A 12,420-nucleotide genomic window follows, 5' to 3' on the forward strand; every position below is an offset into this window, starting at 1 on the left:
TCCTTTTCATTACCATAGGGTATGTAAAGAGGTAAACAGTGTAGAGAAAATGAATATTGATGTTAAGGTGTAAGGGGGTTTTAGAGAGAAGTTAACTCAACGAGGTCACATCTGCAAGTATAAATAAAGTGCAATTGACGTGAACCAAAACCGCGTTATTCAAAAGGCTAAAATATGTATTTAAGGACTCTCTTATGATGTAGAATGTTGATATACTTCGATCGTGAAACGCTACGTATTCGTAACTCCCCCCTTTATTTGATCGATAAAAGAGGTGGACCTCTGAAAAATAAAAATAATTTTAGTAATTTAATTTTATCCAGCACACGTTTTGTTTTCACATTTTTTGAAGGCCCACTTAGCGTTGTGGAATAGCCATCGAGAATGCACCGAGAGGACGTTTGTTTAACTGGTACTCAACAGAGGAAATGACCTGTGGCTATTTATTTCACTTTCAACGGAAAAAAAGTGTAAGCATGTTCCTATCACGGGGGACAGATGGTCAATAGTTCTAAAAAAAAAAAAAAGAAAAGGTTCGTTCACTGTGGCAGCCTTCTCCCTTTTTCTCTCAAGCGTCAAACTTCAAACCTCAAACCTCAGACTCTTTGGCTAGCTGAAAGACTGACGAGAACAGGCTGGAGATAGGGTTCTCACGCTGGAACCACTCCAAGTGAGTGCTTTAAACAAAGTCGATAAAAGTGTCGTTATCGAAGACTTTGAGGATCTAAAAATGAAATTAAATGGGGGAACAAATATTACTAGTTTGGTTATTTAAAAAGGGGTGGTGGCTGAGTATTGTTGTCCTGCGGTACTTCCAAGATCCGCCATTGTGACAAAATATACAGGCAGCGACCAATACTGGAGATCAACCTTCACACTGCGTTCTCCACCCTTCCAATTAAGTAAAAACTCGACTCTGTTGAGCCGCGGGTGATATTGGGTGGACTGTGGGAACCATGAACAGTTTTTCTAGGAATGTCCGCGGAACTGTTTATGGCCTAAAGCCAATTACAACTGTTTCCTCAATCACAAATGAGACGGGAAAACGTGCTGTGACTCAACAAATTAATCCAAGGTTGTTTTTCTATCGCTCACAATTGGCCTGAGGAGTCCGCAGGAATCAAGACACGTACAACTGTAGAAAAGTTTCAATCACGGGGAGTTAATTATAGGTCAGACATACGTTGATCTGCAATCTCACCCGATATCAACCCCTTGTATTGTTGCCACCTACCCCATCTCGACTGTTAAATAATTAAGTAAATCACGTCTATATTGACATCATCGCACAACCAGAGTGTTCGGCTCGGAGCACGTTCTCTTTCAACTTAAAAATTCACTCATGAAGAATGTTTAACTAAACAGTTTCATCGAGGTACATGTTGATAAAAGTTGTCTTCCATCCGATTGCCACCTTCACCTAAGGTGATGACGGTTATCAGAACCTCAGTATAGGCGGCCTTACATATATAGAGAATACTCCAAAATTGATCAGCGATAGAAATGTAACACATGAAATTTGGTTTATTTTGAGCGAGTCAATAGCAAATCTATTTGATACCTTATCGCGAGTCTGCTAAACAGATGCAATATAAAAAAATTGGGACGTGATCATTTCCTCTCACAAGAAAGCATCTTTGTTTATTCGACAAATACCGATTTTTTCACCCACTGTTTCTCTCAGTTGTGCACTTCCCGTGGTTTGAAGCTCGCAGAGCAGCACGTGCTTCTAAGTGCCAAAGGTGTAGACAAAAATTCTGCATGAAATGGCCTCTACACTTACTGGCACTAAGTTTGTTTGAAATTCGTCGTTATCTCAACGAACTCTCCAAAGTACTCATTATCAAAGCAATAAATACTCTGTTACTTCTTGCTGAAGTCAATGTTTCTTTTTACTCTAAATTATCTTGTCGAAGTCAAAATAGGAAAACAGATTTCAACACTCTGACGATTGGAGATCCTTTCCTAATTCTATCAAATAACAATCCTAATTAGCGATATCTTCTTAAAAAGTCCTGGGAGGTATTCTTATTTATAGAATTTATATTAATTCGCCAACAAACCCGGCGCTGGGGATTCCAAATGGTGCTGTACTATAAATTAAATGTTTTACAGATACTACATTCGAACATACCGCGTGCTACATTCTTGTGCTTATCAGTTATTTTTTTAAGTGACGATTTTCATTTAAGACTGCAATTAATTCATTTGATGGTAGGAGGTTTTCCCATGCTTTTCACTAAGTTCATCACTGCCAAGGTCCATCGATTCTTGCGCTGTCTGTCTTTCCGTCCTTACAATATCACCTCCAAAAAAATTCGATGTCCGTAACTTAGACAACATACCATAGTTGTTATATTTATTTCTTCACATCACTGTTCTGCTTGCAAATATATTAATATAGTGAGGAGAAATACTTTTTGGGTTACTTTTGGGAGCAAATGGGTCCACTAGGGCAGCCAGGTTTAGTGATTAGCATAAAAAAAAAAAACGCACGGGTAAAGATACGGAAGAGAGTCCATGAGCTCTATCACGTAAGAGATCAAAATTCAATTCTCAGCACTTCGAGCGTTAGCCCTTCGTCAGAGCGAAACGCTAGAAACGTCAGCTTTGAAACTCTTTACGGTGGCCAATTTACATTAAGAACGCAGTTGATAAAACCAAATTATTTTGTTATACTCCCCCACCGACGCAGCAACACAGTTTCTTTAGGAACTTTACCCCTTTATTCAATTTTTCTCACTGTCTACTATACATTTCTTTTAATTTTTCACCGAGAATTTGGTATTAAATCAATCAAGACCCCTAAGTTGATATTTTTCCATTTTTCTCACCACCATTCTGTTTGAAAATATTGTGAAATTGCTAAGAGTAGTTCTTCTCCAGTCATTAACGGGAGTGAAAGGTTTTCATGAGTTCCTGACTCTGCTACTAAATACCAAACCGACCGCTACCTACGAGGTGGATCGTACACTGCAGTTCGAGGAGAAATGTTACTATTTAAATTTAGCCAAGCCTAAGAGCAGGGTTTCAGTTCGTTCATTTTTACTGCAAATTTCTCACAGGTTATTAAATAGTTTTCTTACAACAATTTGGGGAGTAGCCGATGAGTATTTAGGGGAGAAAGACGGAGGATATATGGAGAGTCAAGGGCATCGACATTTGTCCTTGAATCCCTTTCAGTATTATTATCAAGATCGATTTTCCAGATAAAATAGTTCTTCAGCTTATACACTTTTTTAAAAAACAACTTTCAGTTCACAAAGTTATGAAAGACCCAATTTCATAACCAAGATTTCTGGGGTTCTTGTAAATCGGTTTCCATTGATGCTTGCACTGTGTTCTGGTTCTAACAAAAAGTGTTCTCTCATGGAAACCAGGCTTCAAGCAGGCTGAGGGTCAAGTGGAAGTGACTACTTCGGGCACAGATAAATAAAGATTAATTTTGAAATTAAGGTCATGATTATCACAAAGTCGTTCTAAATCGAACTTATTGTTCTGAATAGTACTGTTAGTCCTAATTGTAATGAAAAAGTCTTGCTTTCTGACCTGTACTCTCTTTTACCAATGCCTCATCATGCACCCAATGCCAAAGGTTAGGTATACCAAAGTGGCCCAATATTAAGCCGGAGCTTACCCTGCCAAAGCGGTGTATTAAATAACAAGGTAATCATTTTAGTTTGGTTATATCAACTGAGTTGATAACTTAAATTGGCACTCGTAGAGAGTTTCTACGCTGACGTATTGAAAGTTAGCTCCTCGTCAAAACGAATTCGTTCATTCGCTCTGACGAAGAGCTAACGCTCGAAACGTCAGCTTTGAAACTCTTGACGGCGGCCAATTCAAATTATCAATTTAGTTGATAAAACCAAACTACCTTGTTACACTCTCCCACCGACGCAGCACCGCAGTTTCTATAGAAACTTACCCCTTAATTTATTTGTATTAAATAAAAGCTTGCTTAACTCGTTAAGCCTTTTAAGTTGTTTCGCAAATGGCCCCGCTCAACTTTTTCAGTTTATTCCTCAGGGCTCTTAATCCGTGGTTTCTTTTAATGACGGGTTTAATATATATTGTATTGTGCTACAGTGAAACGGCATAACTCGAAAGAGAAACTTTACAAAGCTCGTTATCGTCACTGAAGCGTTGTAAAGAGATCTGTGCACTTTATCGTAGGAATTGCAAATCGAAGTAAACGGCGACGCCTACGCTCGTGGTGCACTTGTATAAACAAAAAGATGTTTCGTAACTTCGATTAAAAACTTGAAATCGAATAACGATAACTCGCGTGATTTTTTCCTTCGCTTGCTGGTTCTTTTCGCTTCTGTTGTCCATTCAATCTTGGTAAAGACAAATAAGAGTCACTCAACAAGAGAGACTTCAAGATTCCTCTTCTAGAAGAACACTTAAAACAGGTGGTTTGCTAAATTAACCATAAAAAGGCGGCAATTATTGCCAGTCACCATAATTAGCCTATGCTTCATGATGTGGTTTCTTTGTTCCTGTAAATATTGCGATGACAAAAACCCAAAGAGAAGATGAGTGATCCATCGTGATCTTTTTTTAGCATTCTTCAAAGTCAGATTTCTAGTTAATTCAGGTTCACGAACTGATCACGTGTTTTCAACAAGTGGCTTTCCGAACGCCTCCATCCTCTTTATAATTGAATCAAAATATATCTGTGAACTATCACGCACAGTACATCGGGTAGATACTGAGTCAATCTGGAAGATGAAAACAACACCGCCTGAGCAAAGAGAAAAGTCCCTCCTCAAGCAAGACCTAGCAAAGACAGTATGGCATTCTATGAGATACTGTGTTGCCAAGAAGTTTACTTTTAACGAATGCTTAATCAGAGTCTTACACAATTTCTCAATGATTTCTGACCAAAGTATCGCGGTCTGGATAAACAGAATAGGACGTGTCTAACAAAGTTGCTTGAAGTAGCACGAGGTCCGGTGAGAATGGCCTGAAAACGAGGCCAGAACAGCCTCGATGGCACGCAAATCAATTAGTAGTATTGTGATACTCTTTCATTAGCGCTTTCTCCCCAAATATAATGCGTTATACTTAACTACCTTTTCCTGTGCTTTGCACAAAACTAACTTGAACCTAAAAAAAACTAACCTGTTGCTATTGTGCCCAAGTAACGATATCTTTTCGAACAATAATAATAACTTCCAATCTTAGGGAAGTACAAAATATCATTTGAGCAAAATCTAAGAACACTAAGAAAGGTGGCAGTAAACCAAGAACACAAGAAGGGGCAAAGTTCACTGAATGAACATGAGTCGAGACAAGGACTACAAATGACGAAATGGTAAAATTAGGGCAAATTGTTCAATCGTATAAACCGTAACGCTAACATGACAATGTGGATGGAAGCCATAATATCGAACAAAGCCAGAACCAAGATCAGTGTCTTCCCAAGACAATGGTAGATATTGCGTTCGCGCACAAACAAGGGGCTGAAGAGGACGCCACCACCTTAAAATCAAATATCACATGACGAGATTTGTGCGTATAGACAGGAATGTTTTTTCAACCACATTAACCAAACTTTTCATCTTCCTGTTACCTATATAATTAAAGAAAGCAATAACAATAATCTCTTCCTTCCTACATACCTCATGTGACAATGAATGAAGAGACCGCGGCGACACTCAGTCTGTGCGAATTATAACAGCGCATCAGTGCGATGGATTTGTTGGATCAATAATCTCAAAGTTGTAAATAATTTATCTTAAAGAGCTATGCTCTCATGGGAAAAAGTCTCTCTTTTTTCTTTGAAGGGAAGTCAACCAATGGCATGCAATGAAAAGATGTGGAGTTTACTTTGTTCAAATTGTTTTGTATTTAATGATTTAAGAGTTAAGGAAAGTTTATGCAACTACGATACGGCCCGTCGATGGATGTTTTTGGGCGAAGGGATAGATTAAATCTTTAAACCTATGAAAATAGTGTCTGGGCTGAACTTTACTTCCTATCATAATCTTCTTAAAAATCGCTATTTCACTGACGGTTTCATCGGCCTTATTAAACTGACATACTTTAAAGCTTCCTTTGCATTTCAGTTTAGTGATTTCATTATGATAGATCTTGGAGGAACGAAAGTTTCATAAAGTAAAACTACATATCTTCTTTACATTCCTGGTAACAATACACCTCGTACAAAATATTTGTAAACATTTTCGTTCCTGCAAACTTTTTCACAACAATTTGAGTCCTGTGATCACTATGCAATCCAGATAAAAATAACGCTCATTTCCTTTTCGATAAAAAACCGGCCTTTATTTGCCACTTTCCAATATACCAGGTATTGTTATTATATCATCATTTTCTGTCAGTTGATTTCACCGAAAAGGCCATTAGCGGCATCCAGGCCACTTGCCAGCCCGAGGGCCTAACATGACTAATGGAAGAAAACATTTAAATTAACAGTCATTTATTTAACCTCGAGAGTCCCTTGAAAAACACTTCCTTCCTGATTTTACCTGACCAAAGCGGAAAGATTATCAACCAGTTATTTTCTTTGCTATCCATGTGGGGATCAAAGATCCCTCAAGACAATTAACAACTGTTTCCTAATGCAGTGTTTTGTGTGGATAAAATGCGACTCTTTTCATTCGGTCACGACTTCCTGTTAGAATGAAAGATAGCACACGTTTCCCCCAGTAAAATAACATCAAATGTATCAAATTTGGTAAACAGGGATTACATTGCTGACTACGCCAGTCTGGGACTGCGGGGGAGTGCTAGGCATGGCATGCCGGCATGTCCGAGCTTAAAGGCTCCATGCTTTTAACCTTGGTTCTTCATTAACATGTCACATTACTCGCGGCACTTAAATCAAACTTGTCTCTGTTAACGCAAAAAGAACAGAATAAAGCTTCAACCTGGGTAATCTGTAGTATGAAGTTTTTGAAAGCTCGTGAGTTGTGTGCCAAAATCGGGGGGCGGCGAGGGAGGATGGACCTGAAACGCATAGCAAGCCATTTCACGAGGACAGAAGCAGAAACGATACGAGCGGATCGAAAGCAAAAACGATTGATCATCCTATGCTAAAAGAGAGAAAGAGAGAGAGAGACAGAGAGGGAAAGAAAAAAGGTCAGATCTACTCCTATTCCCTTCAATACGCATGAGGCTTACAAACTACAAATGTTTCAGTGACTACGTGCTCTAATCAAATCTCTCCTCCCACTAAACTTAAGCCTTCGGGCTAAACGATCGAAAGCAGTGTTTAACTTATCATCTAAATTAAGTTAGGACGCAAGTCTAGTTTGGGACTAAATAAGTCTGGTTTAAACTTGCAACACAGCGAGTAGACAAGTAAAGGTCTCTAGTGCTGTCAGTGATTGACACAAATCAATCACCTGAGTGCACGTGCTGCCAAATCTATGTCTTCCAAAGGGCAGCATTTCAAAGACAGTTACAGTCAGAGATCGGTTACAGCTATTTTAAAATCAAAACGTTCTTTTATAGAGAAACCCGTGGGACTTTTGCGGGGCGTAGATTCTCGACATATTGTTGACGGTCATGAGTTAAATTTAGTAAAACCCTGTTTTGTCCGTTCGCTTTTTTAAGTATCTCTACAGCGACGCTGATGACCATTACAATTCAGGTAACAAGATAAACCTGATAGATCATATTTTCTTTACTCAGTTTTTTCGTGGCACGGTAAAATCTTCAAAAGCGATCATAAGGACAACATATTTTACCCAAAAGAATTCCAACCTTCTATCTGAACTTTAATTTCTTAATTGCGATTCATTTTTGTGTTTTTTAGTAAGAGCAAAGAAGAATTTCGTGATTTTGATAGATATCACGAGGTGGTCTTAAAATGGGAACAAATTCAGAGAGTATTGGTTTGACATTGTTGAGGATTTCAGAATACAAGAAGTAGTTTCTATCGTCGACAGAGGTTAGACAGCGTCACTTTTTGATGCAATTATCACGAGCTAACTCGAATCAGTTCACGTTTGTTTGTTAAGTAATGTTTTATCAGTTTTCCAGTTCATATCTTAAATTCGTGAGGTGTTTTGGACGAAAAATACATAAATGCAGCAATAGAGCACAGGAAACTCCAAATAGGAAGGAAAGGGAGGATATATCGTGGGGTCCAAGTGACGGAATAACCTCCCAGGTCTGCACGAGAAAAAACCGCTGGAAGAAGTATGAACAGCTGAAGATTTTAAAACAAAAACATGCACAGCAAAATATAAATAGCCATGGAGGTTAACCAGTATGTTCTATGTATCTTTAACGATAAACAAATGAATTGTACCCTTAAAAATAAAATTGGCGTGTGCTGTAGGGTAAGATGTACAGATATAGAATATATGAGTAGTGTCCTAATCATCCTCGTCTTGGTTATTAAATTATGTAAATCTTGTTATACCTTCGAGGTGCTTCATTAAAAATTACAGATTGCTTAGTTGTCTGTATTTTTTCTTGCTATCCTGATGCGTGTGGAGCACACAAAAATTTCGCCCAAAACATACACAGCAGGACACTTGAAACGTATGAAACTTGAAAACCCAGATGGCACGTCCCAGCAACACGAGATTTCTGTCACGAAACGGCGGAAAGTAGCGGCGGCACACGAAAATCATATTGATTTCTGGTTGAAATCACGCGACCCGTCCGTCCGCAAAACCTTATTTTAGTCAAGTGGGCGAAACTAGACCTCTCGTGCCCACGAGCCGCAATCTTCACAAGACAGAGTCACGTTTCACCACGATAGGACGGAAAACCAACCTGGGGGGGGGGAGGGTAGCAAGGAAATATGGCTCTCGAAAGTTTTAATGCCGCTATTGAAAAGTCACGAGAGCACGAATACCTAGTAATATTATCATCCGGTCGGATTATCAATATTTGAGAATCAACTTGTTCAACATCTTTTTAGTGTCTACCCGCTTTCCATATCTCTCCTTTCTGAGAAAGTAGCTGGCTAACTTTTCCATCAGATCTTTATTGAGGTTTCAGAGACTTTTTCAGTTGGTGTTTTTCTACCTGCATTAATTTTCTCGTTATCGATTAGCGTTGTTCACGACGCTTTACGATCGGGCTTTAATCAGATTTCGACGTTAGAAATGTTTTACTTCTTTGCAGTTATTTACAGTTCTTCGGCAAAAACGAGATGTTAGCTCAAACATTTTCCTCTGAATGTAAAACTTAGGCGTATATAGCATGTTATTTTTTTCATTCTAACGAGACAACATAATACACCTTTATTAAAAGTCTATGCCAGAACTTACTAGCTGTTTGTTCTATGCGCTGCGCAACGCTAGAAAACACTGGCGCATTTTCTGGTTTACTAACTACTCTACAAACTAAAAACTCATACGAACTCATATATTAGTTTTAACAGACACTTGTGGGACGTGACAGCAGAACTGAGTCGCAAAGAATACCGGCTATTCTAATAAAGGAAAGGAAAAGAGATATGCCAACGCCTTAAACAACAATGAAAAACAACGACTAATGCAGGATCCCACGAGCTCAAAATTGGGCTTGCACTTCCTTCCAGTTTCAGTTCGTTTACAAAAGTATGTCCGCGGCACAACTATGTCCTAATTAGAGCGTCATACTGTTCAGCACAAATGCTCAGCAGAATTGTAAGTACAGCTAAATAATTGTGCCAAAACTGTTTGGCGGAAAGGATAAATCACATTAATTCTTTTTCAGTTTCAGTGCGTCAGCATTTAAGGCATGCGAGTTAGGCACACTAATCCCGTTTAATATCAAAAACTGTTTCCTTTCCCTGTAAGCTGTATCTCTATCTTTTAATATTCTGTGAGGTATGACAAAAAACAAGCCATTTAGTCCCTCGCCATTTCTTTAGTCCGTGTTCAAATTGTCACGAGTCACCTTCGTTGAAGACTTAAATGTTTACCAGAAGAAACGCCTTTTTAGCCACAGGCAAAATTTCCTGTTGACTGAACTCTCGCTCGTGATTTAGCGTGATTAGCACGTTATGAAATTGCATACCGGAGAAATAGTGGCTAGCGTATTGACTAGGAAATTTCATACGGCAGTTAAAGGAAACTCGTGAGCCAACGCCCTGTTTTTCTTAGAAGGAAGTGATATGTTCACCCCGGCTCTGAGGTACATTTCACAAAGCCTGACCTTCCCCTCCCTTGTTTTAATGACCTGTTGTTCAGTTCCAAAACTTCGAAAACAAAGATATATTTAGATTTCAAGATGAACAATACTGACCATCTCGATGCAACCTGTCGTAAACTCGACTATAAAAAGGTCAAGATTTCCCTTCCGCTCCAAGCGACAAGGGGGTTTTACCTTATCAAAGCGAAACAACAATATCATCCCAATACTAAAACTTCAGTTCTCTCGTGGTGAAGTGTCATCCTGAATGATTCGTACACTTTTTCCGTTAATATTGTTCGTCTAGACCCAAGACTCGATAGCAGTGTTCCGTTTAAACAAAAACATTTTCGAAATAAAATACCTGTTTCAAGATAAACCTAGTCTCAAGTCCCACGAAGTCAGTCTTCTAGGGCGAAGGAAAACAATAGCAGAAAATTTCTGGGACATACGAGATGCAGATATTTGACAACAAAACAACATACTTATATTAATGAATTTTTCAAATATCTCAAACCGTCCCTGAAACTTCACGCTTGGCAAAATGGGACAAATTTTAAAAAGATGATACATTTCGAGGACAACCTGCTAATTTATAAGATCCTATCTGATTATCATTGGCGATGACTGGCCTCATACTTTAACACATTGTTACAAATTGTTTATTTCAGTACCGTAGAGGGAAAAATATTGAAAGAATTCGTTTAGGCAGCTCAATGTCACATTCACTTCAATATTATAAGAAATTGCAACTCTGATAGAGTCACTTAAGCTATACAAAGCATGGCTAAAAACTTTCAAAACAGTTATGATAGTCGTGGGAAAGATGAATAAGATCGTGGTGGTTACCGATTTCGCTTCAAAGCGGGAAGAGGTCTGGCGATACATAAACATTATTCAAGATGGGAGGAACTTTGAGGTTCGACTTTTATAAAGCTTCACGATAAATAGAGTAAATTGAGCAACGAGTAGTATGTTTATTTTCATTCTAATCAAAAAACACCCATGGCACTGAACTGATTGAGTACGTCTACAGACATCACATAATAATCGAAGTGCTCGACATTTCTATGATACCAATCTGTCATTCAACGCGTGAAAAGCTTGGCTTGATGTTTTGTAGCACTAAGTAATACTTATTACTTTAATAAAATTAAGCCTTTTCACGCCTTTGCAATGGAGTCTTATGACGCCCTCTACTATTTAGTGAGAATGGGGCGTCAGAAACCATAGCGGAACCAGAGAAGAATTGTTAAAAGCAGTGCGTGGAGAAGCAACCCACACATCATTTACATGCCAACAAAGTTTTCAAATGATTTGTAAGTATTTAGTGAAAGATACCCCTTGGATTTTGAAATTATGTGGTTAAAGCGTTTCTCATGGCTCGAAGCTACGGGCCCAAAATTATCATGGCTGCATTAGCCAGTTCGCGATGTCAGGGTTAAACACTTAATTTCTACTCCATTGTAATGCGGCTCGATACGATGAGAAATTCCCAGCCAGGCTCTATGGCTGAACTAGCGTAACCACCTGAATAATCTGCACCTTCCCTACCGAAATGTGTCGATCATTAAATGCGTGGTAGTTATACGAGAGAGTTCAAGATGGTAATCTTAATAAAAGCTTAAAGCATCATGTCAAAATTGAACTCTCATTAAACTTGCAAGCTGCACACGAGGTGCAAGTGTACACAATGTAAAATAAATGATTCACGATATAGAGTCTTGTTGACGTAAACAAAAATAAAAGCATGGCGATAAACTCGATATTGTGATAGAAGTAAACGCTTTTCTCCGATAAAGAAAATAACAACAACTTGAGCCTATTCAACGACTCAAGTTCTTTTTTAAGCCTTGATCAGAAGGTTACTAGCCTATTTCCGTCAGATCATCTTCAGCTAACTGAGGCACGCAACTAAAATTTCTCCATTTACGCCATTAATTGAAGTCAACCCAAGTGAAGAAACAAGTGGTGCCTGTGCTTGACAACTTGAACGACTAAATTTTGAAAAGACGAGAAAATGAAAACTTTTACACTACACTTTCCTCGTTGACCATTCTTATCGCATTTGACGAACAATATTTCAATCCGACGATTTTTTTCAATTATCGCGGCGCGAGAGGCTAAAATCCTCCACAGAAACTAAGGATTATCCATCTCGTTTTGATATCCAATTGTCAAAAGACGGAACTCGTGCTGCTATCAAAATTGCGCGCAACAAAAGGTTCAGGACAGCGTAAAACTATTCAACAACTTAACGAAAGGATCCGAAAGTTGATATTACATATAAATGATTCATGCTCACAGTAATAATAC

This window comes from Pocillopora verrucosa, chromosome 1 (genome assembly GCF_036669915.1).
Source record: "Pocillopora verrucosa isolate sample1 chromosome 1, ASM3666991v2, whole genome shotgun sequence".
Taxonomy (NCBI): domain Eukaryota; kingdom Metazoa; phylum Cnidaria; class Anthozoa; order Scleractinia; family Pocilloporidae; genus Pocillopora; species Pocillopora verrucosa.